The sequence below is a fragment of the Rhipicephalus microplus genome, chromosome 2 (genome assembly GCF_043290135.1).
Source record: "Rhipicephalus microplus isolate Deutch F79 chromosome 2, USDA_Rmic, whole genome shotgun sequence".
In the NCBI taxonomy this organism is placed as follows: domain Eukaryota; kingdom Metazoa; phylum Arthropoda; class Arachnida; order Ixodida; family Ixodidae; genus Rhipicephalus; species Rhipicephalus microplus.
Genome location: NC_134701.1, coordinates 58,846,917 through 58,856,661, shown reverse-complemented (window position 1 = coordinate 58,856,661; position 9,745 = coordinate 58,846,917). Strand labels below are relative to the sequence as shown.

The following is a 9,745-nucleotide window of genomic DNA, read 5'->3' as shown; positions in this document are numbered from 1 at the left end:
TTTATTCTCGCTTCGAGGCTTTTATGTACTTCATTCATGCCATCCATTTGTTTATGACATGCAAGGACTTCAGCTTCAAGTTTCGTAATGCCATCAAGCTTGCCATCGATATCTGCTAGAAACTTTCTTTGATATCTTTATTGTTCGAAGTTATTTCGGTAAGTTGTCTGGCTATTGCCTTCATGTCAGGACCGGGATTGCTTTCAATATCTCTACCCATCAGCAATAGCTTCATAGAAATGTCATGCACATTTCATACACAGCACTACACTGCCACGGGCATGGCAGTGTAGTGCTGTGTATGTGCTGTGGATGTAAAGAAACGGTCACTTGAGCGGATGCAATTTACAAACCGCTTTCTCACCTGCAAAATGTAAGCGAAAAAGCAATATGAGAGCCGCATGTCGACGGTACCGCCATTCCCAGTGACAGATGTTCCCTCGTCGAGCAGATATTTAGCAGGCGGTGCCGACGCAGGGTGTCGCTCTACAGCAGGTGGGTAGGCGCATGTGCCGGTGGGCTGATGCAGTTGATAGTCCAAGATCGTTGTTGGCATCGTTGATGCGTGGTCATTCTATGCTTGCCGGTCCAGCGCAGTCACAGCAGCCCCGGCAGTGCTGCGGCGCACATCGCCTGAGCCAATCAGCAGGCCGAAGACGAAGTTACCAGCTGCAATGAGTGAACGAGCCTTGCGGACTACACCTCCTGTCTTGTCATTTTGTGTGATCACTTGCAGGAGGGCCCTGTCACCGTATGCTTTCTTCAGCGCGTTCTCTGCCTTGTCTACAAACTTGCGGATGAGTCACAGGGCATGAGAGGCCTGGTACCATTCCTCCGTATAGCGATCCACGACATGGTGGAGATCACTCAGCCGCAGTCACACCAGGCTCGGAGCTGCGCCACGCTTGTTTGCCTGCTGAGACAGCTGCTCCAACATCAGCTTAGCAGTGTGCAGCTCAACAGCAAACTGGTCCTCTCCGGCAGGGACACAATGAGTGGGCCATCGCGGAGCACCTTGGCCAGCTCGGCATCTTTGACGGCTTCGTTCAGGGCGGCTGTTCACCTCTGGTGATACGGTCAGCAGCAGTTTTAGATAGGCTATCTTGGCGCCGTACAGCTTCTCACCTGTCTTCATGTAGAGGACCACCGGTTCCTGCTCTGCAAACCTCTCCAGTGTCCTGACAGACAGCAACTCCAGTTGCTGCTAAAGGCTAACATAATGTTTGAGTGAAAAACTTTTGCCCGAGACATCCAGCGTTGTGTCGCCATCGAAGCCATCAAAGTCTGGCACGAGGGTTGCTTTGGGAACCTTGAAAGGGTTCACAGGTGCCAGGCTTTTCCAGGGATCAGACGGTGTAACGGTGAAACCGAGAACCCTCGAGACGACATCGCCGATTTGCGACGACTTGATGGTCTCAATGGACACGAATTTCACCGCCTGAAGAGCAAACTGAACGAAAACTCTAATGGTCGCATACACTGCGCTGACTAGACCTAGAAATATTAGCGCTTAATAATGCATTTGGGTGACTACTACGTGATCCACAGCCGAGAATATTAGCAGACATACCGACCGCAAGCAAAACGAGCTGACGAAAATATTTCAGGCATTCGAACGTTTTCACAAATCAACATGATTTATAACAAAAACATACTTTGCAGTCTTTCGCCAGAAAAAAAAAACAGGCAAGAAATGAATTCTGGAGGTTCAAACAAGAAAAATTTCACGCATCCATAAACATTTTTTGAACACACGTGATGGCTGAAGACACCTTGACCACTCTTACCAGATGTAATTTAGGCACACACCATGGATAACTGCTGCTCTTTGGCGCTCCATGAATCACAAGAACAGCATGTGTAGAAAGCTGAAGAATCAACAGCATAATATCAGTCTCGAAGCAAGATACAAGTGACAATATAACCACCATAACAAAGCTTTGGAAGTTTCCAAGTGGGGCTATTTCAGTTCGAAAGTAGCACAAACTAATAACAACAGTGAGGTGCGGCAGAAAGTTATTATTCAGCACCCCAATGGACGCTTTTCCTAATTCAGTGCCACATATCGAATAAAACCGAAAACACCTTCTTTCCGCCATGTCTTCACCCAAGGAATGCTCATTGGCGTACCGTCCAAACACGGTACACGTCCTGCAGGAACGCAAGTGGTGTGCGTATGGTGTGCAGGGAATGCTGATCGGTGTCATTGGGACACACAGAGCGCAAGCTCGCACGAGTGGACAAGACACGGCGGAAGAGCCAAGCCGCCAAGACTAAATTTTCTAAAGGGTCTCTAGAGAAACGGTGAATGCGCTGCAGAGATTAAAATTGATGATAGCAATACGGATAAAACTACCCTTATAAGCAATGATTTTATTTATCACTTTGGGAACTTAGCCACTGAAACACAATATCATGCTACAACACTTGTGCATTCACGACTGACACAAAAAGCTTGAAATTATGTTTTCTTATCCAGCAATGAACAATGAAAATACGAAAGCACTTCTTGCACTAAAATCACAGAACCGGCTGGAGGCGATGGTGTATGGTATGGCAATATATAACATTTCTCTACACCACTAGCTCAGCCAATACCATAGTATGTCAATAATATTATTTGCTAAACAGGTTTGTTTCCTTTAAAACCAACTAGATGTCGCCAAAACAATGCCCACGTTAATGAAAGGTGACAGGATGAACGTTGCTAATTATCGTCCAACCACCATACTGCAAGCATCGACAGAAGCTTTTGAAAGGGCAGTGTACGTAATACCTAACAATGGTTTTGAGAAACATATTTGCATGCATCTGAAAGAAAGGGAAAACAACGAAACGTCCTCTACCTAATATTGCTCATAAAAAAGTAATTCAGAAAACAATACTCAAAAAGACCATATTTCTTAACCTCAAGAAAGCGTTTGATATGCTTGGTAATTGCGCATTAATAACCAAATTATAACACTAAGAAATATGAACCACATTACCAATTCTGTCTAAATATGAAAATGATAAGCAGAAATATCTATACATATATATGCAAAAGTTGTGTCATTATGTTGATGTATAAAACACATGGTGCTTTTTGCAAGAATTCATTCCGGGGCCATTTTTGTATTTTACGTTTTAATAATATCTACCATCCATCACATATGAAGATTGTATCCTTTAGGCAGACGACATTATTATATTTGCAGCAGACAGAAACGAAAATATACTATGTGTAGTGGGGAATTCGCAAGGCACTGACTAGTGAGACCATCTCTCTCGGAGTGCGAAGCGCGAGCTGTAGACGCTCGACTGCTCGAGCATTTCTGTCCGTACCGGCTGCCTGCCTACTACCTGGCGTCGCTATTAAACTCCCTTGCAAAGTGGTGGAAGTGTGCTGGGTACGCAAACCTGGAACTTCGAAGCCGGAAGCTGCCCACTGCATCAGCGATGCATGATCAGACGATCGAGCAAGGCACGTCCTTGCAGAGCATGGCCCAATCTCAACTGGTCATCGTACTTACCACCCTGCGCCAACGGGATCCCCCCTTGTTCAGCGGCATCGAGGACCAAGGTGTGGAAGACTGGTTGCAACTGTTTGAAAAGGTGAGCGCCGCCAACAAGTGAGACGACCCCTCGAAATTGGAGTACGTCCCATTTTATCTCAAAGACGTCGCCAGCCTGTGGTTCACAAACCACCGTACTGAATTTACCACTTGGGCCGCTCTCAAGACCACCCTTGCAGCTGTGTTCGATCGCCCCGCAGTGCGCAAGCTGCGTGCTGAACAGCGCCTACGCGGACGAGCGCAAAGGCAGGGCGAAATCTTCACCAGCTACATTAAAGATGTTATCGATTTATGCCGGTGCTTTAACCCTGAGATGACCGAACAAGACAAGATCAGGCATATCTTGTAAAAAATAGACGATGATGCCTTTCAAATGTTGCTGGCAAAGGGCCCAAGTACCGTATCCGAACTTGTGACCTTGTGCCAGAACTTGGAAGAGATTCGCAAGCAACGTGCATTAGTTCGGAGGTCATCGACAGCAGACGACTCTCTCGCTTCCCTGGCCGTCGGTTGTGACAGCAACCTGCTGGAGCAGATAAAAGTATATGTATGTGAAGAGGTCGCACGACAGCTTTCGTGTCTCTCGTATCTGCCGACAACCGAAGCACCAACGAACCGTCTAACGGCGACAATCAGACACGCTATTCAGGAGCAGGTCTCCGAGGCGTTGCCATTACTTACGCGTGCCTCTCCATCAACACCTGTTGCCGCGCCACTGACTTATGCGGCAGTCGCGACAATGCCTCCGCCTCGTCTGCCATTGTATACGCCACAACCTGTGCGACCTTCCACTGCGCCGTTTCTAGCTACACAGCAGCACGCTGGAAATCCTTGGCGCACTGCTGACAACCAGCCGATATGTTACTTTTGCGGAATTCCAGGTCACGTTGCGCGTCTATGTCGCCGGCACTTCGCAGCTAATACACCAAGATACCCTGACTACTCGTTTCGGCCTCCATGCCACGCGCCTCAAGTGCCATCTGAAGTTCACTTCCGCGATGCGCAAGCTGCTCCGCTTCTCGACGGAGCAGCTCCGCTTCTTGACGTTGTTCTTCCCGCTCGCCTTCCCCTTCACCAAGTCTTCGTTCCGTGTCGCCTGTGCGTCGACGGCCCACCTCCATTAATACGGAAAACTAACTGCCCCAGCTCCGGAGGCACGAGCTGCGTCATCGTCTAATCGTTTATGTCCTCGCCTGTCTCCCGCCAATCTTATCGATGTAATCGTCGAAGGTGTACGAACACTCTCATTCATCGATACCGGTTCCGAGATATCTGTGATTAGTCAAAGACTCTGCCGCTGTCTTCGTAAAGTGACGATGCTTTCTCCCGTAGTTTCTCTTAGCACTGCGAGCGCCCAACAAATTGAGCCCGTCGCGGCATGTACGGCAAAAGTGGTTATTCGAGACGTATTGTACATCATTGAATTTCACGTGTTGGCTTCATGTTCCCACGATGTCATCCTAGGATGGGATTTCCTATCACGTCATCACGCCGTCGTTGACTACGCTCGGGCCGAAGTGGAGCTGTTACCGTTTCGTGATGCGCCTTCTGTTGATGCGGCCGTATCTAGTGTGGCTAACCTTGTCGTCAAGACGGACATAGACCTTCCTCCTTTCAGGGCCCCAGTTTGTCCCCGCCTGCTGCACTTCACTTTCTCAAACTACCGTCCTATTCACGCCATCTCACATCTTCGGTTGCCCCCATCACACATCGCGGCCCTTCGCTGTTCTTGCGCTTTGTAAAGACACTACCGGAATATTTATTTCCAATGCGAACTTGTGCCCCTCAGTTTGCGCCGCAACGAGACGCTCGGCCACATTCAGCTTATCGATGAAGGTACTATCGTGCCTGCCGATTTCTTCGACACCAAGCCGAATATGGAGCTGAACGCGTTGGTTCCTCACTTTGCCTCGAACAGTGTGTCTTCCGATGCATTTCATTGTTCTATTGACTGCCATCTAGCCCCGGCTCAACGAGAGCAGATTGTTACCCTGTAGCACGAATTCAGGCTTTCGTTCGACTTTCTCCAAGCGGTTCAAGGAAGAACGAACGCCGTTGTGCACACAATTGATACAGGAAAGAGTACTCCTTTGCGCCAGCGCCCCTATCATGTGTCTCTGGCGGAGCGTCGCGTAATTGCAGAACAAGCAGACGACATGCTACAGCGTGGAGTCATCAAGCCTTCTTGTAGTCCTTGGTCTTCACCAGTGGTACTCGTCAAAAAAAAGGATGGTTCGATCCGATTCTGCGTAGACTACAGGCGCCTAAACAGCATTACGAGGAAAGATGTTTACCCTCTTCCCCGCGTATTTGACGCTCTCGATTGTCTTCAAGGTGCAGAATTCTTTTCCTCGCTTGACCTTCGCTCAGGTTATTGGTAGGTCCCAACGCGGAGTCTGATCGTCTAAAAACGGCGTTCGTCGCACCAGATGGTCTCTATGAATTCACCGTAATGCCATTTGGACTCTGCAATGCGCCCGCCACATTCGAGCGAATGATGGGCAGCATTTCACGCGATCTCAATTGGAACATCTGCTTGTGCTATCTTGATGACGTTGTGGTCTTTTTACTCGATTTCATTTCGCATCTCACTCGTCTGCGTGAAATTCTCCAGTGCCTTACAAACGCCAGGCTTCAGCTTAACCTGAAGAAATGTCACCTCGGGGCTAACCAACTCACCATACTTGGCCATGTCGTCTCGAAAGCCGGCATCCTTCCTGACCCTGACAAGCTTCGTGCTGTTACCGAATTTCCTAAGCCTACTACAGTTTAAGAACTACGGAGCTATGTGGGCCTGTGCTCCTAATTCCGTCGGTTTATCCGAAACTTTGCTTCTATCATCACTCCGCTCACGAAACTCCTTGCTGGTCCTGCAGATCTTTCGAAGTGGACAGAAGACTGTGACGAATCCTTCACAACACTGCGCCAACTCCTTACCTCATCACCCATACTGCGTCATTACGACCCTACTGCGCCGACCGAAGTACACACGGATGCAAGTGGCGTCGGCCTTGGTGCAGTACTCGCGCAACGCAAACCAGGTTTTACGGAGTATCTGGTCGCCTATGCCAGCCGCGCCCTCACTAAGGCAGAAGCCAACTATTCAGTCACTGAAAAAGAGTGCCTGGCGATTGTGTGGGCGTTAAGCAAATTTCGGCCCTATTTGTACGGCCAAACTTTTGACGTGGTAACAGACCATCACGCACTCTGTTGGTTGGCTTCACTGAAAGATCCTTCCGGCCGCCTCGGACGTTGGGCACTACGCCTCCAGCAATTCGACATACGCGTCGTCTACCGATCGGGGCGAAAGCACTCTGACGCAGATGCGCTTTCATGATCACCCGTGAAACCTGATGATACGTAAACATCAGCCCTTGACCTTCCCCTCTCTGCCGTCAGCATTACAGACATGTCATCCGAACAGCGGAAAGACCCTTGGATTGTCTCGCTCTTGATGATGCTTTCTGACGCATCAAATTCCGGTTACCCGCGTGCTCTTCGCCGCCAAGCAACGCGTTTCGCCATACGAGATGGCCTGTTATACCTTCGCAACTATCAAGTCGTGGGCCGTAAATGGCTGCTAGAAATACCCAGCCATATGCGCTCTGATATCTGCGAATATTTTCATGCTGAGCCGCAACACGCACACGCCGGTGCGCTAAAGAAGTATGCACGGATCCGCCAACGTTACTTCTGGCGGGGTATGTAGCCGTTTGTATGCAAACACATTCGCTCAAGTTCCTGTGTAAGCAGCGAAAGACATTCGCTTACTCACCCGGTCAACTGCAGCCTTTTCCATGTCCTGCACGCCCATTTGACCATGTTGGGATTGACCTATACGGCCCGTTACCGTGCTCTGTTGGTGGTATTCGATGGGTGATTGTGGCTGCCGACCATCTGACAAGGTACGCCGAAACGGCAGTACTACCTTCGGCTGGTGCTCATGACGTTGCCACCTTCATCTTGCATCAATTTGTTCTTTGTCATGGTGCACCACGGGAGCTCCTGAGTGACAGGGGCCGTGTATTCTTGTCCCAAGTTCTGCAGCAGCTCTTACATTCTTGCCGTGCGGTACACCGCACATCAACAGCCTACCACCCTCAGACAAACGGCCTAGCGGAACGTTTCAATAGAACCCTCGGAGACATGCTCGTTATGTATATTGATTCCGACCACTCCAATTGGGACGTTGTCCTTCCTCTCGTTACGTATGCCTACAATACGGCGATTCAATCAACAACGAGCTTTTCTCCATTTTTTCTTTTATATGGTCGTGCCCCATGCAGCACACTCGACACAATTCTGCCATACAATCCTGATGCCTCCGAGTTCAGCCCACTTTCTGAAATGGCAGAACATGCCGAAGAGTGTCTTCAGCTTGCACGGTCCTTCACAGCCGATAATCAAGCCCTTCAAAAAGATCGCCACGACCGTGATCTTGTTCAGGACACTTTCCCTGTCGGTTCTCTCGTGTGGCTCCGACTGCCTTTCCATTCTCCTGGGCTGACTCCCAAGTTTGCACTGAAGTATACGGGCCCTTACCGCGTCATACAGCACCATTCTTCTGTCACCTATGTGATTGAACCGCTCAAGCCATCCACAGACAAGTGCCGCCTTGGTCGTGAGATGGTCCACGTCAGTCGCCCCAAGCCCTGCTACGACCTTCCTGTTCTCTCGTCACCTTGAGTCGCCAGGGTGGCTCGTCTTTCGCCGGGGTATTGTAGTGGGGAACTCGTAAGGTACTAACTAGTGGGACCATCTCTCTCGGAGTGTGAAGCGCGAGTGTGTGCACGAGCTGTAGACGCTGGACTGCTCGAGCATTTCTGTTCGTACCGGCTGCCTGCCTACTACCTGGCGTCGCTATTAAACTCCCTTGCATATGCAACAAAGCAGCAACTGCCATGAAATACTTAATGTCTTGGCCTTCATGCAAACCAACCCCATGCCAACAGCTCTAAAACTAAATATACTACATTCGCCCCCGAAAACACTCACCTCGCTTCAAATACCCATCATGAAGTAGATAATGCGCTAATACAAACGGCAAGAAACACAAAATTTTTGGTGTCTACTTTAATACACAACTTTCATGGCATATGTAAGTTTGGGTCAGCAAAAGAATATGAAATGCACTCAGACTAGCTCCAGAAAGATATTTGGCAGTTTGAAGTGCCTCGAACTCAAAGCTAGGAAAATATTATTACGAGAAGGAGACCGACTCTGAAGGTTAGTCACAGATGTATTTACAGCCGGTTAAGCGAGCAGCGCCCGCCACAGAGATCAGCTTGCTCCAGTCCATTTGCATTGTCTTCTTCATCTCCATGCACTGGCCGGTAGCATGACCCCCGGTGCCGGAGGCACCGTACCGGTGCTTTAACGGCCATTATCTGACGCATTCTTATAGCGCTTGATCCGCGAGGTGTACGATATCACTGGACCACACAACAGATGATGATGCATAGAAGAGGCTGATCTCATATGTGACAGGTGATACTTGACGCAATACACGGTAAGGTTTTGTGTAGTGAGAGAAAAGTTTTTCGTATAGAACCAGCTGATGATGATGGCAACAGAGCCAAAATTAGGGTACCGGTAGCGAAATGTACGTCTCTATGTTCCGCATCGTACCGACGGCATTGGTTGGTTTGCGACGCCGTCAGCCAAGCGTAGGCGAGCTGACAGGCATGATCGGCTCGCACAAATCGCGTCGTGGACATACTCGCTGGTGGACGAGGTATGAGCAGAAATGACTGTGTCCGGTGGTAGAGTCGGATCTCTTCCGTAGAATAAGTAGAACGACGAAAAGCCCGCTGTGTCGTGACGAGATGAATTATACGCGAAAGTTGCGTAGGGTAAGGCAAAGTCCTAGTCTCTGTGGCCAGGCGACAAATACATAGCGAGCATATTTGTTAGAGTTTGGTGAAATTGTTCCGTGAGGCCGTTTGTTTGAGGGTGGTAAGTGGTTGCTTATGTTGCGTGCAACAAGAACGCAGAATGTCGGCGATGACTTGGGATAGCAATGTGAGGCCGCTGTCTGTGAGGAGTTGTCTTGGAGCACTGGGAATCAATATAACGCCCCGTAACAAGAAGTCAGCGACGTCGGTTGCACAACTGGTCGGTAGAGCTCACGTTATAGCGTAGCGTGTAGCATAGTCTGTAATCACGTAAATCCATTTGTTTCCCAAAGTTGA

At 49.2% G+C, this 9,745-nt stretch overlaps 1 pseudogene; it reads right to left on the bottom strand.

The window, feature by feature from the left end:
• Positions 1-574: 574 nt before the first annotated feature.
• LOC119169882 (renin receptor-like) lies at positions 575-6,246 on the bottom strand (annotated as a pseudogene).
• Positions 6,247-9,745: the final 3,499 nt, after the last annotated feature.